The sequence below is a fragment of the Dipodomys merriami genome, unplaced genomic scaffold, assembly GCF_024711535.1.
Source record: "Dipodomys merriami isolate MVZ:Mamm:240054 unplaced genomic scaffold, mDipMer1.0.p SCAF_6, whole genome shotgun sequence".
Taxonomy (NCBI): Eukaryota; Metazoa; Chordata; class Mammalia; order Rodentia; family Heteromyidae; genus Dipodomys; species Dipodomys merriami.
The window spans coordinates 21,821,502-21,843,785 of NW_027206179.1; the positions used below are offsets into that span (position 1 = coordinate 21,821,502).

The following is a 22,284-nucleotide window of genomic DNA, read 5'->3' on the forward strand; positions in this document are numbered from 1 at the left end:
TATACTAACATCAAATACAGTGAAAACAAGGGTTTATACCGTGGGGGTGGGACATACAAAGCAACAAAAAAATCGCATGGTACCTTATAAATACGTTAGAAACAATAGCAAGGAAGAAAAAAACCACTTGTGTCTTATCTTGGGGTTCATTTCACTTAACATCATCTTATCTGATCTTTTCTGCTTGACTCAGACATATACTAGTTATTGCAAATAAGGGAAACCATGGGACCTATGTTTCTTTGGGCCTGGCTTACTTCATTTCATATAATTTTTTCCAAGTCTTTCTATTTCCTAACAAATGGGGCAATGTCATTCTTTCTGATGGAAGCATTCTTTCTCTCTCTTTCCCTCCCTCCCTCCCTCCCTCCTTTCCTTCCTTTCTTGGTCTTGAACTCAGGGCCCAAGAACTGCCCCTGAGCTTTTTTTTTTTTTTTTAAACTCAAGGCTAGCTCTCTACCACTTGAGTCCCAGTTCCAATTCTGGCTTTTTTTTTTTTTTTTTGTAGTTTATTGGAGATAAGAGTCTCTGAGCCTCCGAATCCAGGCCTAGGGTGCTGTGCACGTCTGTCCTGGGGATCCTGGCGGATGGGGACCGATTCGCGGCATGTGCAATGCGATCGGCTTTCTCCACACGCGAGGCCTCGGGTCCCGGTGCCCAGCGCCGGGCTGCGCCCTGTATTGTGTTGCCGCCTTCCGTGGCCGCGGCAGGGGGCCCGGGACGGTCTCCCTGGAGAGCTCGGCGCACCGTGTGTGTGCGCACGCGTGCCGCGGAGGGCGCGTGTGCCGCGGTCGGCGCGCGTGCCAGGCATGTGCCGCGCGCACGGGGGGGGGGGGGCGCATCCCGCCCCGGTGGCGTCTCCAGCGCGGCTCGGACACGTCGCCGCCCCTCTCGGGGCCTAGTGTTCCCCCGTGGCTCGAGGCCTAGGCGTGGGATCCTCCCTCGGCGCCGGGGCCAGACCAGGCCAGACCCAGGGTAGGCCGGGCAGAGCCGGGGTGCGCGGAACCACCACCCTGGACAGGCCGCAGGGCCCCGCCGCTGCCGCCTCCGGTTTCTCGGCCGCTTCCGCCTCCGGGTGCCTGACCCGGCGGGCGGGTGAGCCGAGCCGCTCGCGCGCAGCGCCCGACGGTGGGAGCCGGCCGCGCGGAGGATTCGGCCATTAGTCCCGGCCGGCCGGCCAGGCAGCCAGGCAGCAGCGCGTCCCCAGCCGGGGTGCCCAGCCAACGCCACCCACCTCCCGTGTGAATCACGGGGTAAGTGATTTCCTCGGACGGGATGGGGAAAGGGAGGAGGAGAGGGGGCAGAGGAGGACCCCAAGGGTGAGCGCGCCGGCCCCTCCCCTGGCTGCCAGGCTGCCTTCCCAGGCAGGACTGGCGGATCCATCCAGCCGATCGCCGCCCCCCCCCCCCTCCCCGCTACCGGGGTCCAAGCCGCAGAGAACGGGGCCTAGAAAACCACCCCAGCCCCGAGGGGGCTCGGCCTCCACCGCGGGGTACAGCCGCAGCCGACACGCGCCCAGGAGGAAGCAGCAGCGCAGGTAGGGGTCCAAGTGGGAAGGGTCACCCCACCGGTCTGTTCTTCCACGATGAGAATTCAACATCGCTGGAAGACTGCGTCTGAGAGCCTACAACCTCCCGAAGGAGGTATTTCCCTAGTTTTCCTTTAATTTTTAAATTGCTGTTATCACGATGATGGACAGAGGGGTCACCCCGCCTCACTCTCCCCCAGGGTATTTTTTTTTTTTTTGGCCTCCCATCCCCTACCCATGGGTTGTATAGTTTTCATTTTTAACATGGTGTCTGGTGAGTACCGCAGCTGCATTTCCTAGTTTTCTGAGGTGGAATTTGAACCTGATTTCCCGTCATAGACACTCATCCGTGGGTTCTAGGATAGAAGAGTCCCTGGCTTTGGACTCTATCGGAGTCAGGTCACCAGGTCTAGGCACTCTTGGTTTTGTTGGAGAAAGAATGTTAATTAAAAAAAAAAAAGTATGTAGAGAAGGCCTAAGCAGGAGCAAGATGGTTAACGTGAAACAAAGCAAAAGCAGAGCAAAAATGCCGTCTGTGTGTGGCTCCCCAAGACCTCAAGCTTTTACTGGGACCTGCTTGACATGGAGGTGGTCAATTCTGGAAAACTGGTTTAAAAGTTTTATTAATGTCCAGGGTTTGCAGGTTCATTGGGAAACATGAAGCCTGAGCTCCTAAATCTCTTCTTTGCAGTTTCTTCCAGAAGAGCCCTCATATAATCAGGTTTTTTGGGAAAAAAAACCCAAAACACCCAGTGGAACCACACTAGTTTTATATATTCTCTGCTACACAGGGTCCTCAGATGGTTTGGGCATCAGTCCCTACAAAATATGGATTTGTCCCTATTGCTAGGTAATTATTGTATTATCTAAATTTATAAAAGAGTTGAGGAAATAACAGAAGTGGTCCATAACTATTTTTTTCTAGAATATCACCATTAACACGAACAAGACAAATTTGAACCATTCATCTACATAGTAAGGAAATGCAAACAATGAAAATAAAGAGGAAAATTTCAAAACCTGTTTTTTTTTTAAAAATCCACCCCCCCAACTCTGTTTAGAACTCCTGAAGGTTCTATTCTGAGAAGTAACTTACAAATACAAATGAAAGGACTGAGGAGGATGTAGTTTGCAAGTGGCAGAGTATTTCTTCTACATAGTTCAAGTCAGTACCTGGGTTCAAAATCAAGTACTACCGAGAAGGGGGTGGGGCAAGGAGAGAGGGAAGGAAAGAATAAAGGAACTTGTACTTCTTAAAAATATTTTTGCAGCTAAGCAGAAAATGTATATACTATAGCATTATATATGTACCTATATATGTGTTAAAACATTTTACATTTTATTCCCCACTGTTGTCAACCTTACTTTTTTTTTTTTTTGTCGGTTGTGGGGTCTGAACTCTGGGCCTGGGCACTGTCCCTCAGCTCTTCAGCTCAAGGCTTAGCACCCTACCACTTGAGCCACAGTGCCACTTCCGGCTTTTTCTGCTTATGTGTTGCTGAGGAATCAAACCCAGGCCCTCATGCATGCAAAGCAAGCGCTCTACCACTGAGCCACCTTCCTAGCCCTCAGTCTTACTTTTGGTAATCTACATTTAGGAGAAACCTAAATTTCTAAGCATGGGATAATTTCATTCTATCATCTTCTCATTTCATATTTATATTTCATATTTCTAGCTTAGGATTTAGTCCATTATTGAGTGATATCCAGATTTCTTATTAAGATAAGTGAATAAACTTCTTATAAATATTTTATTGAATTTTAAGTTCACGAGGTAAAGAAACAAAAAATATGGCCCATAATGAGGAGAAAATAAATCAATTTTGATTTATTGAATATCACTTCAGTTTATTTCTAACAACTTGCACAAATTAGAATCTACTATTAAAGATCAAATAGCCAGTTGCCAACTGGAAGAGGCAGAGTGCCAAAGAGAGACAGGGAGTGGGAAAAGACAGCTCTTCTCTGGAGAGCACAGAACAACTCCACAAACATAAACAAGGCAGGAGAGGACACATACTTCACTCCTGTGCTAGAAAGGCTTATGGATGCCAGCAACTTCTTGCCACGCTCCTCTTGCCAATCCTATTGAGCCCCGTTGGTAGGACCAGTGGCCTTAGTTTTACAAGATTGGTTTCTTGATGGTGACAAATCCTTGCTCAGTCATGAAAGATGTACCACATGGCTGGGTTGCTCAAATTCTGCTTTTGGGCATTTGAAAGTTTAGTCATGCTCTTCTTGATATGAACTCTGGGCCTGGGCGCTATCTCTCAGCTCTTCAGCTCAAGGTTAGCGCTCTACCACTTGAACCACAGTGCCAATGTGTAGGACACATTCTTTACCCTGTCCTCCTACAAGATCCTGTATGGTTTTGGGTAGAAATTTCCATCACTGGTTGACATTTCAAAGGACTCTCATATAAAGAGATGCTGTTGGGAGAGTAGAGAGCCAGAGACCCGTGCAGATTATTCTGGCCAATTAAGAAGATTTTGGTTGGGCTGGGAAGGTGGCTCAGTGGTAGAGCGCTTGCCTTGCATGCATGAGGCCCTGGGTTCGATTCCTCAGCACCACATAAGCAAAAATAAGAAAAAAAGCCGGAAGTGGTGCTATGGCTCAAGTGGTAGAGCGCTAGCCTTGAGCTGAAGAGCTGAGGGACAGCGCCAGGCCCAGAGTTCAGGCTCCACGATTGGACCCCCCCCCCCCAAAAAAAAGAAGATTTTGGTTTTGATGTCAACCATCTTTTACATGATCTTCAAATATTTTCACAAAGGTCAGGCCAGTCATCCCCAGTGTATTTTTAAATTTGAAGCTTATCTGTAACCTCTTTCTTTTAGGCTTATTTTAAATTAAATGTAAGGTAAAATATCATAGCAGAGACACTAAAATAGAATGGTGATTGCCCTCATGTAATTGATTTGCAAATCTGATTAAATATCCCATTTCTGAGCATCATACATTTCTTCGGAGAGTAGACAAACTGACTTATGATCCAAATGGTCATCTCCTTAGTTTTGTGTTTGTTTTGAATATTATTATATACTGATGAAGAATGCATTTGCCTCAAAATTCAGTACTCTATATTCAGACTAATTAAATGGCCCATAGGATCATAGTTGAAAATATTTACAGTTTTCCTTTTGTAACTGGAGAAATTATATGACAAAAGTATATAGCACCTTAACATGCTCTTCCAGCCCACATAACTGCTGCCACTTACACACTTCCTTGAAAGCTAGGGGCAGAGCCCGAGTGTTCCCCCTCCAAGGAGAGCTGGTGCTACAATTTCAGTGTGTTCCCTCAGAAACGAAACCTGTGGTGAAACTAGTTCCTATTATAGTGGTATTAAGAGGTGGTTCCTTCTGGGAAGTGACTCAGTCCTTAATGGGACTGGCTACTTTATACAACTTTATGAAAGGGTTGTAGGGAACTCTTCATCCTCTCTTTTTGCTACTTGGCCCCTTGCCAGGTGATGATGCTACTCTGAGAAGATGCCAGTGATCCAGCATGTCCTTACCAGACCCTAAGCACCCTAGACAGGCTGGTGTGCTCACCTTAGGCAGCCCACCATGCACAACTGTGGGAAATAAATCTCTTCTCTGTATAAATTATTCAGATCCAAATGGACTAAGACATGAAGAAACTTTGTCTAATGGGAGAGACAGGTATATATAGACAAAGGCAAATACTAGAAGAGGGCTGTGAGCAGGGTCAGGACATCTAAGCAGTTCCTTGGAGCTCAGTTCTACTTAAGGATATGAAGGATGGACAGTGAAGAAGGGAGGCACTTTCCAGTTGAAGATAGTTCTGTGTAAAGGAAGACAGGAGGCACGAAGGTGGGAAAAACATGCTGGGCAGCTCAGTGTACAGAGCCTGATGCTTGGAGACAGTGATCAGAAAGGAGACCAGAGCAGGGTATGGAGCTGGCAGGGAAAAGCATACCATGGACCACAGCGCATTCCACCATCTTGCACATCCTTATGGCCACTGTGCAATGCTTACCTGCTGGTACCAAGGTGGAAAGACTGGGAAGGAAGTTGTACTCCTTGCCATAAAGTGGGGAAGTCACTTGGTTGAATTGTGTTCTAGGCTCTGATGGAAAAACAGAACTTGTGAGCAGTGAGACTGGGTGCTTAGCTGAGTGGAGTCCTGAGGCAGGTGTTGGAGGAGTGACTTGGATCCTCCTGGCTGTTCTTTGTAAAATAGGAGAGGGATGAATTCGGGGAGGAATTGTTAGCAAAGAGCCAGAACTCTAAGATTCAGAAATGTCTTAGCTTATCCATATTTCAAATTTTGAGGCTGCCTGTTGGGGGAGAAGTTGAGGGTATGGCTGGACAGTTGCTCTATAAAGGAGTCCCTGTGATGCCAGTCAGCCATCTTAGCAGAAGCCAGGACCAGAGATGGCATCACACCTGCAGAGACATCACCAGTTTGAGTCAAGTGGGACAGAGAAAATGAGACAGAAGGACGAAAGTGTGTGCTATAGCACATGCCCATGGAGTTATGTGGCTATGAATGGATGCTATTTATTCTTCAGTGAAGGGGAAGAATGTCCCCAGAGGCAATTCAGATATCACGAGGCTGCCGTTCCTACTCTGTGTCCAGGGGGAAGGCTGTTTCCTCCTTGGTCTCAGAGTGCAATTCCCTCAAAGGAAGCCAAAGGGGCAGGGTAGCCCACAGGGCCGTGGGGTGGTGGAACATTGAGCCGGAGAGGGTTGCTCTTGAGTCTTGTGAACTTGCGGAGTTGGCCTGGCTAGGTGCAGATTCCCCCAGGACCCCTCACTCATTGCTTCTTTCCTCTTGCTACCTTTTGTCATGACAAGCACTTTCCTGGGTTTTTGGAAGGGTGTCACTTGTCTGGTTTTACAGATAAACAGACGTACAGAAGTTTTACCTTAGGATAATTTGTACTGAGAGATTTAACCTACGTCTGATTTAGATAAGATGTTGGACTTGAGATTATAGACTAGATGCTGGAATGAATGAAAACTTTGCAGGCTATTTGGAGGGAATGAATCTAGCATGTGAGAAGAATGTGACTTTTGAAGGATGCAGGCACAATACTACAGACCGGATTGTGTCCTGTAAATTCACATGAGCCCCCAGCCTGCATAATATTTGGACATAGGTCTTTTCTAGAGGAGTTACAGTTATGTAAGTCAGGTAAAGAGCACATTTCGTTTTGGACAATGTCACTCCTTCCCTGGCTCTCTTCCAGGTTTTCCCTCCCATCTCCACCCACAAGTTATATAGTTCATTTTGGATGTGGGATTTTGAAGGTACTTATGGGATTGTAATCATCAGTCTGATGGGAGTAGTATCCTGATAAGAAATGACATCAGAGCCTTTGCCTTCTTTTTTCCAGGTGAGGCTACGATGAGAAGATGGTCACATGCAAGCCAGGAAGGGAAGTGAACTTGGGGTGCACCTTGACCCTGTACTTCTCAGCCTCCAGAATAGTAAGAAAATAAACTTGTCTTGTATTTTATGAAGGTCAATGGACTAAGACAGATGTTTATTCACATAAGGAAAAATGCCAGGGTGACAGTTACTTCATTTTTGTTGGTTTATGCTATTTACTTACTTTAGGGTTGTCCGTGTCCTGTGTGCAGTGCTAGTAGGCAGACAGGAAGAGCGGGCCTGTGGGCAGCTGGGCAGAGCAGAGAGAAACAATGGAGAATCACTAGGGTGGGAGAGAATGTGGGGAGCTTGCACACAGATGAGGCAGAAGCCAGGGAGTGTACAGAAATTGTCCAAGAGGAAAAAATATGGAACAAATGAGAGAAAATCAGAGTCCAGACACTTAGGGACACGCGAGAGAAGAGGTGAAGGCAAGGAGCCTCTGGCTAGAGATGGCAGAGGAGGAAGATTCAAGGCCATTTGACAATAGGGCTGTGGCTGAAGAGAGTTCACGTAGGCTGTGGCCCAAAGCAAAAACACTGAGCTGTAATGAGGGCCAGGCCAGGGAAGTGTTCTGGGGTGAAGTCAGTTTACAGTGGGTTCTAGCGAATGAGTCGGGTCCTGTCTCTGTCATCTCTGGCTGAGGAGTCACACTAGCACTGATGGGGTGAACAGCAGACCTTGATTTCTCAGGGCTGTGGAGGCCAAGCTCAGGGTACCAGCAGCGTTGGGGAGGCTGCGTACTTTTTGTTACATCCTCACATGTCATAAAATGCTAGAGAGCATGGTGTGGGGGTGGGGCTCTTCCTCTAAGGGCACTAATCCTGTTCATGGGAGCTCCGCCTTGCTGATGCCATCACTTCTCGAAGGCCCCAGTTCCTAACCCAGAGCCTGCCAAGTGCAGACAGTGTGAAGTGGATGAGGTGTCCCAAGGGGAGGCTGATGGGAAGTGTGATCAACTCCTTCCTCTAACCTTCTTGAAGTCTACCTTCATTCCTATTTTCATAGCAGAAGACTACAGACAGGTAAAGAAACAAAACTCTGTTCTCCTTTTGGGCATATTAACCCAGTCCATATTTTTGACATTCAGATGATTCTGCACTGCCCAATATGGACAAATTCTCTGTCTTCTTCCCCTAGACACTCTTCACCTCAGTGGCTCACATCTACTCTTTGCCTGACAAGCATCATGTCAGGATTCCTACAGTGTGGTTAAAGGTGTGTGTGTGTGTGTATGTGTGTATGTCAGTGACTGTAGGGATGAGTGTGTGTGTGTGTGTGTGGGTGTGTATATGTCTGTGAATGTGTGTGAATGTGTGCACCAGTATGTAAGAATGATTGTGGTTGGGTTAATGTGTGAGTGTATGGTGGATGTGTAGGTTGGGTTTGAGTGTGTGTGTGTGTCTGTGTGTGAATGACTAAGAGTCTCCTTCCCTGAACCCATGGACCATGGCCCTGATCTCAGCCTTCCAGCCTCCACAACTGTTAGAAATTAATGTCTGCTGTTTATGAGCCACTGGGCCCAGACTGAGTGCGTGGGAATAGGTGTGTGCAAGAGTACGTACAGGTGAGAGGGAGGTGGGTGACTGTATACCTGTGTGATGGTCAGTGTGTACGTTCCTGTGTGAGTGAGCATACACGAGCCATGGGGGTGGTTGTATGGCCATGTGAACATGTGTGTTTGGGTCAGTGTGTGTCAGGACATGTCTGCAAGTACTTCTTCAGTCATGCATGTGAACTGGATGTAACTATAGAATATGATTTTAGATGCCTGTATTCTGTGAAGAGGATTGGACATCAGAATGATAACTTTTATGTTACCTCTGTTTTACCACTTCAAAAGACAGAACGAAGCTACCCCCAGGAAGGTTTATTGAGCTCACCCTTCTTCAGAGTGCAGTCCAAATGATAGATGCGAGGATTTGTGTTGATTCTTTCTTTCTCTGTCCATGCCGGCAGTCAGCCTCTGAGGGCACCCGGGCAAATCTTTCAGTCTTGAAGACCCACAGCTCAACAGATGTGATGTGTGCCTCCGTCTGAGATTGCTTCATAGTTGAAGCAAGAAGAAATATATGTATGCTAACACTCTTCTTGACACATCAAAATAATGTGTTAATTTAGGAAAAAGTGATTCAGATGTGTCTTTGTGTAATCGTTGGCTTTTTAAATGACACACATAGCATTTATCTGGGTTTTAGCCTTGCTGAAAAGTGGTTGAATTCCAGCAAGGAAAAAGACCTCCAGCTGGGATAACTATCCTATAATTAGTGATGCATTTTTAAAAGGAAACCCAGAAATTATTGGAGACAGTTGATGTAAAAATCTCCACATTTTTAAGTATGTGTTGCTAACATGACAGGTTGAGTGTGGAACACAACATCACACACACACACACACACACACACACACACACACACACACACACACACACACACACACACACACACACACACACACACACACACACACACACACATCACACCAGCTCTTTTCTATATTCCTCTAGAAAGCTTTCTGAATCTCACCTAGCAGCATTTCATCTGAAATTTTAATCTGTGCTGTCATGTTTTTAATTTTGATGACTCACATTGATTTGTTTCTCGATTCTTTGTCTAAAAAAAAAACAACAAAAAAACCCCCCACCAAGAAACCTGTCATGGTTTCTGGATGCAGAACTTCTCTTATCTCTCTGAGGAGACTAAAGTTATTGAAAATTCCCTTTCTGTCTCTCTAACTAGTGTCTAGGAATAAATAATTTTTAGAGCCTGGGTTCAGGCTGGGGCAGTGTACCCTCAGCAGCAGCTCTGTGAGTGTGTGCTAGCACGCCTTCGTCTGAATAAACATTGGATTCTTGCCAGGCTCAGTAGTGCACTGAACACATACATTCTATTTTGTCCTTTTTGAGGCCCTACTAAAACTAAATGAAGGGATTTTTTTTAAATGAAAAGTAAGACAAACCTGAAAAGGGAAGCCATAAAGGTCAATAACAGAGTACAGGAATTTGGACTTTGTGATGAATTGATGAGAATAAATGCATAAAAAATCATTATTAACATAATAACATATTTTTTCCTGTCAGTCATGGGGCTTGAACTCAGGGCCTGAGCTCTGTCCCTAAGCTTTTTTTTGCTTCAGGCTAGCACTCTACCACTTGAGCCACAGCTCCACTTCCAATTTATTGGTGATTAATTGGGATGAGAGTCTCATGGACTTCCCTGCCTGGGCTGGCTTTGAACTAGTGATCCTCAGATCTCAGCTTCCTGAGTAGCTAGGGTTACAGGCTTGAGCCACCAGTATGCCTAGATTCATAATAAAAATTTTCCCCCAAATCACTTTCCATAAGTTGTATATGACTTAAGAGCTTTCTCATACTTAGCCAGGTTCTTATTTTCAAATTTGAATGATAAGAAAAAGAACTGTTATATTATTGTAAGGATACTATATTTTTTGGACTGAATTATTTTCTGTTCTATAAATTGGCTAATGTATAATCTATAGAAAAAGGGAATACATTATTACAAAACTTGGATAGTATATAATTGATGATAGGTTAGCACTTTGTGTATCTTAGTTTGACTGGATAACCCCCATAGTAAAATGACACCAATATGAAAATAGCACATAAATTATTATATGAAAGCATAAGGTCTATTATGGCAAATTAAATCATTACAATAATGTTCATTAAACATTGTCAAAACAATAACTAGATGGTAATGATTTGGAGAAGACTTCAGGGGAGAAATTTCAACCTGTCCCTTTAAGAATTTATCAGGGTGATGGTATTTTCTAGCTAGCTACAATAGAAGTAAGTGGAATGAAGTAATGATTTTAACAGAACTATAAGAAAAAAGCAGTTTAGGGATTGTTCAGAGGGATGGATTAGAGTCACGTCCATAAGATCTCCTCCTCTCCTCCTTTCAAACTTCCTGGTTGTGCTAGTGTTCTTTTTTTTTTTTTTTTTTTTGGTGGTGAGCTAGATGTACCTTTCTTTTTTTTCTTTCTATTATTCTTTTAGTTAGGGCTACACAAGTGTTTCCATTCTATTTTGATTCTAGCAACTTTTACAGTATCGAGTAGCCCAGAATTATCTCTAAAATTGTCTTGTAGTGTTTTCATGAAGGCAAAACTGGATGAAATGAGTAACATGCTTTGCTTTTTTGTGTGTGCCTTATTTTCCCCATAATGTGTCCTACAAAGTATTGTTATTATTATTATATTATTATTTTGGCAGTACTGGAGTTTGCACTCAGAACTTTGCTCACTCTTGACTTGCTTGTTTGGTTGAGACTTATCACTTAAGCCATGCCTCCAGTCCAGCATTTTGCTGGTTAATTGGGGTAGTGTCTCATGGACTTTATTGTCTGGGCTAACAGTGAATTATGATCCTCAGATCTCAGTCTCAGGTCTAGGTTGAGAAGCTCTCTGTATCTCTTGATAGAAAATGGTTTGCAAAGCCTTGAATGGCAAGTAGCATCAGTAGGGATAGTTGTACCTCAGACAATACTCCCCCGAATGCACTGGTGGGTCCTTCCCAGAGAAGTTGCTTTGCTCTAGGAACGGAGGGGAAAATATAATAAATAAGCTCTATGTCTTGGTAATCATGATCAGAGAACCCGTTCCCTAGTGGATACTGAGTATAAGGTGTATACCTCAGCCAGCTGATGAAGCTAGCCACACAGTAGAAGGCAAGGGATGGTGGGAGCAGAGGAATGCACGAGTCTACAACTCACAGATTGGTGGAGACTAGTCTGGATGTAGTACAGAGATGGGATCCCTTGTGCCCAAAAGCTAGCACGCAAATAAGGAATCCATTTTTCAGGAAGGAACAAAGAAGGGGAAGGACTCACTTTTACCTTAAGCTCTTGGTATCTGGGCAGAGAATAAACTCACCAGGGTGGGGTCTCAGCCAATTCCTTCCTGACTTTGAAAGAGAATAGGCTTGCTTGACTTTGAACAACCTCCACTTCGATTTGGATTATGCCAGAAGATAGCCCTCTGGCCTGTTTGTGCCGAGAACAGCAATATTTCAGCACAGCAAACAGCATTCTGTGCACCGAGGGTGGGCATTTGCAAACCCGAAGGGGTTGGTGTTTTGTAGTGAATTGTTTCCAAGAAAAATTCATTTGCTATCTCTTGATGTCACTACTAAATATATGCCTTTCACTAAGGTCTCCTTGACTTTTGTCCATGAAGATGGAGAGAATGCTGGATTGCAAAGAAAGAGCTTTGCATGGATGTTGCCTAGCAACCAATAACTCATTTCCCCATAAGTTATTGCTTTAAAAGAATTCTACATTAGGTTAAGTTAATCTGGGTTTGATGCACAGGTTCCTGTGTGTGTTTGAGGGCATCTGTATACAAATAGGAAGAAAGAAACACTTCTTTTGGGGGCATTTGACTTTCTAAAATTGGGCTGGAGTCTTGTAGGAGAAATTGTTATCCATTTGAAGAAAATATATAAATCAGGAGCTAAGGGACCATCCAAGCCCCTCCCAGAGAGTGGTTGGCCTCTCTGAAAGTGAACACTGTAGCTTGGTCATGCCCTCCTGATTTTGTACCACAATCCATGGGTGCTGTCTTTTTTTGTGTGTGCTGGTCCTAGGGCTTGAACTCAGTGCCTGGATACTGTTCCTGAGCTTGCTTGCATAAGGCTAACACTCTATCACTTGAGCTACAGTTCCACTTCCAGCTTTTTGGTAGATTTAGGAAATGAGAGTCTCACAGACTCGGGCTGGCTTTTAACTGTGATCTGAGGATCTCAGCCTCCCAAGTGGCTAGGATTACAGGCATGGGCCACTGGCACCCAGCAGGGCATTGTCTTTTTTTTTTTTTTCAGTTCAGTACCTTATGTCCATTTTTATTTCCAGCTGACTGGTTGTTTAGCTTACGATGTAATTTGGTGGTGACTGCGTGGATTCTTCTATACGTGGTAAGACAGAATACTGGATGAGTAAGTCAGGAGATTTTAGGTCACAGTTCTAGCTCTGCCATAAACTTCTGTCTGAACTTGAGCAAAATGCTTCAGTTATTAGTTAGAATAGGCTGATCTCTACTGCAGTGATAAACTCTCAGATCTCTGTGTCTTTTTTTTCTTTTTTCTTTTTCTTTTTATTTTTTATTTTTGGGTCTGGTTGTGGGGCCTGAACTCTGGGCCTGGGTGCTGTCCCTCAGCTCTTCAGCTTCAAGGCTAGCGCTCTACCACTTGAGCCACAGCACCACTTCTGGCTTTTTTTCTTTTTGCTTATGTGGTGCTGGGGAATCGAACCCAGGGCCTCATGCATGCAAGGCAAGCACTCTACCACTGAGCCACCTTTCCAGCCCCAGATCTCTGTGTCTTTATACCACAAGGGTCAGATTCCTGCTTATGCAGAGTCAGATGGATGTTGGCTATTCCTCTGGAGCATGACGTGGCCCTGGGATCCAGGTACCCTCCGTACCACGCTTCCATCATCTCAGCCTGGGACCGCCAAAGGGAACGAGAGAAACGGACAGCTCCGTTTTACCATCTCATCCAGGGAATGACCTGTCACTTTTGTTCATAATGTTTTGATCAGAACTTGTCAACATGATTGCAGCCTACCTTCAGGGCAGGGGAGGCTGGGGAATAAAGGAGACATTTGGAATATTCACTGAGCTGCAGCTCAGTTCTTTGTGCCACTCTGGCATCTTTGATACCTAAGTTGTCAATTGTAGAATGATCCGGTTGGACCACATGATTCCCAGCGGACCTAATAAAGCGGGGAGCCACCTAGAAGGCCATGCCAGTCACTCTGCCACACCTCCAGATGAAACAGTCAAGTCCTCTAAGTGGAGTTCTATTTTCTGTTTTTCTTTGTTTATATTTTGTCAGTCGTGAGGCTTGAACTTGGGGCCTGGGCGCTGTGCCTGAGCTCTTTTGCTCAGAGTTAGCATTCTCCCACTTGGAGCCGTAGTGCCACCTCCCAGAGTTCTATTTTTAAAAGAAGTCGATTCACATTGTCTTCATCTACTCACTTTATTTTCCTGTGGAAGGAAACAGGTCTTTGGCTGCAAAAAAAAATGCAAAAAATTTTAAGAAGTGTTTCTATTAGGTTAACTTTACAATTTTTTCTTCAGTTGGACAAAGTTAGGGCACATACATTATTTATTCTTGTAATTACTTCTTAAGTAGATGATGCAAAAAAATTGTGTAGTTTGTACAGACAACTCATTTTTCACCAGGGAAAACATTTCCTTGACCTGCTGTACATGGTAATTATAAAGCTATATCCAAGATGTTTCTTCATTTCACAGACAGGCAAGCAATTTTAAATGAAGAATAAGCACAAGGTAAAATTTGAGTTTGCATCTGATTTTCAACAATATGCCCATGGAAACTCTACAGATAAATATTTTAAATTAATCTTTGTTTTTAAAAAAATTGTGGTACTGAGGTTTGAACTTAGCGCTTTGTGCTTATAGGCATCTATCACTTGCTCATTTCTCCCAGTCCTTTCTTTGCTGTTCTAGTTATTTTTCAGATAAGGATCTCATACAATTGTCAATGGTTGACCTTGGAACATGATTCCCCTGCCTCTTCTAGCACAGCTGGTATTACAGGTATGACCCACCATGCTCAGCTTGTTTGTTATGATAGGATCTTACTAGCATTTTGCCCAGGCTGGCCTCGAACTATGTACCTTCTACTTTCTGTCTTCTAAGTAGCTGGGATTTTGTTGTTGTTGTTGGTGGTGGTCTTGGGGCTTGAACCCTGGACTTGGGTGCTGTACCTGAGCTCTTCAGCTCAAGGTGAGTGCTCTACCACTTGAGCCACAGCACCATCTCTGGTTTTCTGGTGGTTAATTTGAGATAAGAGTCTTGTGGACTTTCTGCCCAGACTGCCTTTGATCCATAATCCTCAAATCTCAGCCTCCTGAGTAGCTAGGATTACAGGCTTGAGCCACTGGCACTAGGCTTAAGTAGCTAGGATTATAGACATAGACTATTGTAGCTTGCTCTTCGATAAGTTAGAATTTATAACATCTTGGTAGAGTCCTATGAATATGCATTATTTATTTATTTATTTATTCATTTATTTATTTATTTTTGCCAGTCATAGGGCCTGAATTCTGAGCCTGGGCACTGTCCCTCAGCTCTTCGGCTCAGGGCTATCACTCTACCACTTGAGTCACAGCGCCACTTCTGGCTTTTTCTGTTTATGTGGTGCTGAGGAATTGAACCCAGGGCCTCATACTTGCAAGGCAAGCACTCTACCACTGAGCCACCTTCCCAGCCTATATGCATCATTTATTGTAGCCAATCACCTTGCCCTGATAGTGGATAAGCACAGAATCCGCATATCATTCAGTCTTATGTAACATCTACAGTCCTTTTTGGTCCATGGACAGATGAAAATAATTCCTAAATTCCTCTTTTGGTAGATCACTATCTAATAAATTCTAGACATATTCTTCCACCTTGGAGTCTAGGCTTTGGTTTTGTATTACCTACGTTTTTTTCTTTTTTTCTTTTGGCAGTGCTGGAACTTGAACTCTAGCCCTAGGCACTTCTTTTGCTCAAGGCTAGCACTCTACCACTTGAGCCACAGGGCCACTTCTGGCTTTTTCTGTGTATGTGGTACTGAGGAATCTAACCCAGGGCTTCATGCATGCTAGGCAAATACTCTACCACTAAGCCACCTTCCCAGCCCTGTTGCCTAATTTTTAAAAGCTCCTCAGTGTCCCCCATTCTGGAGAGGCCATTTCTCCTTGTTGCTTTATTTGGTTGATGGTTTTTCAAACATGGTTGGAAATCACTTGATTCCTCCTCTGTCTACAAGTAAGGTCTGTGTCTTCCTCTCTTGAATCTGGGCAGACTTAACAGTCCTTGTTCAGTGGCACTGGGGAAATGGTACAGTGTGACTTCCAAATGTGTATCACAAAGCTCATGGTGCTTTTGCTTTACTCATTGGTCTTAGAGCCTGAAGTTTCTATGCACAGCTTCAACTGCTCTGAGAACAGGGCTCAGCAGAGCTTGTGCTGTGCGGAGGCTTTACTGTGGCCCTCATCAATGCCAGTGTATTCAAGGGTTTGAGTTATCTCATCCCAGCCATCAGGCAAAATGCAGAAGTTCCAGAAGAGTCTGTCCTGCCACCATTTCTGTCTTCCATCTTAAAAAAACCACGGGGGCTGGGAAGGTGGCTCAGTGGTAGAGTGCTTGCCTTGCACACATGAGGCCCTGGGTTCGATTCCTCAGCACCACATAAGCAGAAAAGGCCAGAAATGGTGCTGTGGCTCAAGTGGTAGAGTGCTGGCTTGAGCTGAGGGACAGCGCCTAGGCCGAGAATTCAGGCCCCACAACAGACAAAAAAAAAAAAAAAAAAAAAAAGGCTCTAAAAAAAACCCAGACAGCGTGGCTTGGATGTGAACCTTCCAACTTGCCCTGTCTCATTGCCTGCCTTGCTAGCCTGAGCTCTCACCAAAGTACCTGGTGGCCAAGAACTTACCATCTCTGCTGCTTTAGAGTTTGGTCTATGAATTACCATGCTTTAAAAAAAAATCTGTTTACCATTGGTCAGTTTAAACATATTCAGCAACAAAACTTATTCATCCGAGTGGTATTTTCTTCTACCTGCCACATTTAAAACACAGGGTAGTTTTGATTGCTTCTTGCTTCTCCATTGCATAGAACTCTAGTATGTGGGGCAGGAAATATACTTTCTCATGCCGGCCTCCCAGGAGGTATTCAACACATTGGAAGTGAGAAATAAAAAAAGAGCAGAGATTGACACCAACATTGACAAATATCATATGTTACCAAGTGATTAAAAAAATATTAACCAGGATGGCTACACATTTAAACAATGAGATTAAAAAGAATCTATTACAATCATTGAATACCAGGGGTTGGCAAACTGCAGCATGCACCAAATCCATCCCAGTTCTGGTTTTTCAAAATAAAGTTTTATGGGAACACACCCGGACACACTCATTTATGTAGTGTAATTGACTGCTACACACACACACACACACACACACACACACACACACACACACACACACACACACACACACACACACACACACACACACACACACACACACACACACACGTATAAAACAGATTCTGTGCTACAGTGGCAAAGTTAAGAAGCTGTGGCAGAGACTGGATGGGCTGCAGAGTCTAAAGATCCCTGAGTTAGGCCACCTGAATGTTAACCTGGCACTTATAAGCTTTGAGAGTCAGCTTAGACAATGGTGCAAGTATTTGAATTTGAAGGAACAGCAGACTCTCCTGTTAAATACCATCGAAGCACACACTGCTGCACTCTAATCACCCCAGTGTCCGATTCAGATCAGGGCAGGGCCTGGGAATCTGCATTGAACAAAGTCCCCGGTGATGTTGGTGCTTCTGTTTTAGGGACAATACTTGCAGTAGTAGTAGACACATCAATGAGGAGAGGCGTCTAAGGCTGTACTGACAGCTCTGTTCTGACTTTCTGGTCCAGTGATCCTGGTAAGGATTGGTTTCCTTTGTAGAGTAAAGGGACTGACCCAAAGTAAGGCTTTCCTACAGCGTTGGGAGACTCCAGTTCCCTCTATTTTCCCACCCCCATTTCTGGAGCTGGGTCCTTGAGATAGTCGTCTTCTATGCTAATCAACCCAGTCATTTAGCACAGGGTGCTTAACCAGTACTGTCTTTTCTGAGTGTGCCACGATTTAAATGAGACTGGCAAGTGTTGGAATAGAGGACTTTTTTTTTTTTTGTCAGTCGTGAGGCTTGAACTAAGGGCCTGGGCACTGTCCCTGAGCTTTTCTGCTCAAGGCTAGTGCTCTATCACTTGGAACAACAGCGCCACTTCTCATTTTCTGGAGGTTAATTGGAAATAAGAGTCTCATGGACTTTTCTGCCCAGGTTTGCTTTGAACTGTGATCCTCGGATCTCAGCCTCCTGAGTAGTTAAGATTACAGGTGTGAGCCACTGGTGCCTGGCTCTAGAGGACTTCTTAAGGTCTTTTTGGCTTTAAAGTACTAAGGGTTGGATGTTTCGCTTGATAAACACCTCCATCTCCAATCTAGATTAGATCAGTCATCACAGCTATTCCACAGAGCAGTTGATTCATATCCTTGCTTACTTCCTGTCTGGTAAATTGGATTCCATTGATGCTTTCCTGCTGTGTTGCTTACCTTCTCTCAGTCTGAGATAAGTGTCCTGCTAGTCTGTTCTAAAGCATATGGATCAGATATTCACTCAGTCACCGACTACCTACTTGGTCCTTCCTTGGTATAAAGTGAGCATGCAGACTCATCTCCACCCTAATCTGTATGCTTGATGTGTGGCTTCACAACAAAGCCATTCCCCAATGCACTCTATGCTTTTTGGCTTCAACACAGAGAAGAATCAGATAACTGTAGGAACAAGAAATCTTGTCTTCCTACTCTTAACAGTTCTCCCCAATTTATTATGGCTCACTAAATGGTTAAATTAGTGAATCAATGAAACATAGTGTGGTGTATATAGAGCAATACATAATCAAATACAACTATTCTTCACTGGTTATAAGGCAGGTGCACATTCATTCTATACGCACATATCTGTAATGTACATACATATAGACATTTATATGTACACTCAACACCCACTGTGTATGTGTGAACATATGCACACTTATGTCTGTTACATAAATACAAATATGTACACTCATTCTATGTGTATGATTATATGCACACACATATACACATGTGTACTCATTCTATATGTGTGAATATATGCATCCACATTCCTTTTATATATGCACATACATGTATACTCATATGTGTGAATATATATATATATATACATATATGTGTTTAACACACATATTCACACACAAGCATATTTTGATAAAGACATAAATATGCCACATCAACTTTATGGTTCTTTCCATGGGATACAGTATGTACTGAATACTTACGAAGTCAAGTTGAGGCAGGATGTTGTATAAAGGAAACTTAGGCACAGCTATTATTTTCAGTGAACTTGGGAGATTTGCTTGGTAATTATTCTTTGGAAAATGAAATGAGGGAGCAGGTGGGTGAGAACTCTTTCCTGAGAGACCATCTTTTGTTGTAGGGTTGATGTATAGTCTTTCTGTTTTGTGCTTTCAAATGATATCAGAATGGCAATAATTTGTTCCATGCTGAGCATGAGTCAAGTCCAGTGAAGTGGGCATGGTGAATTCCAGAGGCAGCACAGCTAGAGCACAGTTATGAAAGCAGAAAGTCAAGGTTGGGAGGAAGCCTGCCTCCAGAATAAGCTGAATGATCAAAGGCACACAGTGTACCTTCTGCACAACGAAGCTCTGCTTTTGTCTTCTGTGTGGGTTTAAAAGGCCACTTCTCACTTCTCCCAGCACAATGTTGCTTTTGTAGGGATTTGCACATGTGCTGTCTGGAACCAATTATTTTCGGCCCAATCTTAACCACATTTAATTGACATCAAATTCTTGGCTTGACAAATCTTCCCTGAATGCCTGTTACAGGACGGATGTTGGTGTGGCTGCCTGGACTGTGGAAGACACAATGCCACAACACCACAAGGAGAGGAAGGCTGAGAACAGAGAGCAAGAGTAGCCAACTATCTGGGCTTCACGAAAACAGAGCTAAGATGAAGTGTCAGAAAGCTTTTAAATATTATCTGGTCCATTAGAGGACCACCTAATAGAATCAGTAAAATTTCAGATTAAAGACAAAACCTGTCAGATAGGATGGATACCAGGAATTAGAGTTAATCTTTTTACTGTGAAAGGAACGTGGCATTCGGAGCCTTCTCAAGAGAGCATGTATCCAGATAGGTATGAAGCAGATTTGTAAGTAGATGTGGAGACTCAAATTGTTCTGCATGGTAGAAGGAGGAGGAATGGGGGCTGGACAGAGTAACGGATGAGAAGAATTGAGAAGTCACTTAGAAAACCCAGGGTAGGGATGTTAAGTGATCTGAAGTGATGAGTGGAGAGGAATTCCTTGGTAGTTGAGTAATCTAAAATGTAAGAAATGGCTGTCCAATTTCTGTTTGAAATTTCAGGACCACGATGAAATTCGGTTCTTTCTTAGACTCATTAACGTATCACATGCACATAGAAGCATTGTGGGATGCTAACTATGCTAGAAATCTGAGAAGAGCTGCCCACTATGGTGGATTCTTTGTGGTGCCAAAGGCAGAACGTGAGAAAGAAGTTCAGGATTTTCAAAGTGAATCTCATTCTCCAGTTGAAGGCCTGTAGATAGATGCAACAATGTGAGTTGCTTAACCCTTGGTAGGAAATTTAAACTTCAGTTAGGAATGAAGCCTCACAGCATTTGATTCAGGAGTTGTGAGATTACAAATATCAAATCTGCCACCCAGGTCCACCTTTTCTATGTGGATACCCTGGATACTAATAATTACTCACTGAACCTGAATACCTATGCTTATAGCAGAAATATTAGCAATGGCCAGAATATGGAATCAACTTAGGTGCCCATCGGCTGATAAGTGACTAAGGAAAATATAACACATATATATGACAACACAAAGGAGTATTACTCAGCCAGAAAGGAAAATGAAATTATGTCATTTGCAGGGAAATGGATGGAACTCAAGATCATCATGTTAAAGCTAGGCTTAGAAAGACAAATACTACATGCCTTCTCTCATTTGAGGAATCTAGTCCTTAAAAATGAATGACAGGAATGTGAAATAGGTTTTATTTGGGTTGGTTACCAGGTAGGAGGTGGAAGGACAGAAAGAAAGGGTGAAAGAGGCTGAATGTGGTTAAGTGGGACAATAAAACCTGTTGAAATTATTTTAACAATTGGGAAGAGGAGGAATGAGAGAGGTGGTGAATTTAACAGGGACACATTTTATGTACACGCAACATCATCATGGAACCCCTTCGTACAACTAATATAGACTAATAAAAATGTATAAAAATAATAAAAATCCTCAAAACAAAAATTAATAATTACCTGGTGACATCATATAGGATCAATTCAAAATCTTAAGTAAATTTTCTGAGATACTGAAATTAACCTGAAATATATTTGGTATTTTCTTTGCTTTATTTTTATCAGTCGTGGGGCCTGAACTCTGGGCCTGGGTACTGTCCCTCAGCTCTTCAGCTCAAGGCTAGTGCTCTACCATTTGAGCCATAGTGCCACTTCCAGCTTTTTCAGCTTATGTGATACTGAGGAATCGAACCCAGGACGTCATACATGCAAGGCAAGCAGTCTACCACTGAGCCACCTTCCCAGCCCTCTTTGCTTTAGTTTGTTCATATGGATTTTGGAAAGGCTGCGCATAAATAAGTGAATGAACAAACAAATCAGAACATTTACAAATTAGCTCTTTTGAGACATTTATTTTGGCAGTGTTGGTTAATTGTATAGGTTTTGATGTGAATTCCTCTCATCCTTGGCTCCAGACTATGATTTTTGTCACACATGATTTAATGCATAGATTCTTTAATATCTTCCACGTTGGAAATTGCCGTGTTTGGCAGTGTGCTACTTAAATATAAATTAGAAATTTGTTTCTATCAACTTGATCAAGCGTTGGAAGAAATCCCATAGTTTGTGTTCTGAAAAATAACACGAAACATTTTTTTCCTAGAAGTGTAATAAGAATCTTTCAACAGACTATTCGTTGAGAGTCTACTTGTGAAACAAATTGTTCCAGGGGCCAAAGGAGGAACAGGTTTTCTTCATGAAGCCCTAGCTGAGAAACATGCTCATAAATGATCATAAGCAATCAGCAAAACAAGGTAGTGAGCACTGAGAATCAAAACTATGTACACATTAGGTACCCATGGATCTCAGGAGATGAGAACAATGTTGCCTGGGGTGGTCAGAGAGAGAGAGAACTCTAGAAGTTCTGAAATGTGAAGTACATTTGAAAATACTTTTTCTATTTTATAAGTTTTATAGAATTGGTGTCAAGTAGCTCTTTATAAAGTGCAAATTTTAATATGTTTTTAGCATATGTACACATCCATTCAAATCAAGGGCTAGGCATGGTAGTATATGTATGTAATCCCAGCAACTCAGGAAGTAGAGGTAGGAGGCATATAACCTGAAGTTGGCCCAGGAAAAAGCATGTATCCATTTCTTCTAGATTTTCCAGTTTATTTGAGCATAAGTTGTCATCCCATTGTGATCGTCTGGGTTTTGCAACAAGTATATTTTCTTCTTACTATGTTAGGTACTTTTTTTTTGACAGTCCTGGGGCTTAAACTCAGGGCCTGGGCACTATCCCTCAGCTCTTCAGCTCAAGGCTAGCACTCTACCACTTGAGCCACAGCACCATTTCCAGCTTTTTCTGTGTATGTGGTGCTGAGGAATCGAACCCAGGGCTTCATGCATACTAGGCAATCACTCTACCAC

The 22,284-nt window shown here is 43.4% G+C and overlaps 1 protein-coding gene across 3 annotated transcripts in view; it reads left to right on the forward strand.

The window, feature by feature from the left end:
• Positions 1-838: 838 nt before the first annotated feature.
• The window catches only part of LOC138814010 (armadillo repeat-containing X-linked protein 3-like), a 36,244-nt gene continuing 14,798 nt past the window's right edge, over positions 839-22,284 (forward strand). For 2 of the 3 annotated variants that reach the window (XM_070002714.1, XM_070002711.1), the window contains exons 1-2: positions 839-1,253; positions 6,891-6,984. The gene's annotated coding sequence lies outside the window, so the exon portion shown is untranslated. Of the gene's footprint in view, positions 1,254-1,434; positions 1,538-6,890; positions 6,985-22,284 lie in introns of those variants that run through there. The other variant, XM_070002712.1, reaches the window with a different exon arrangement.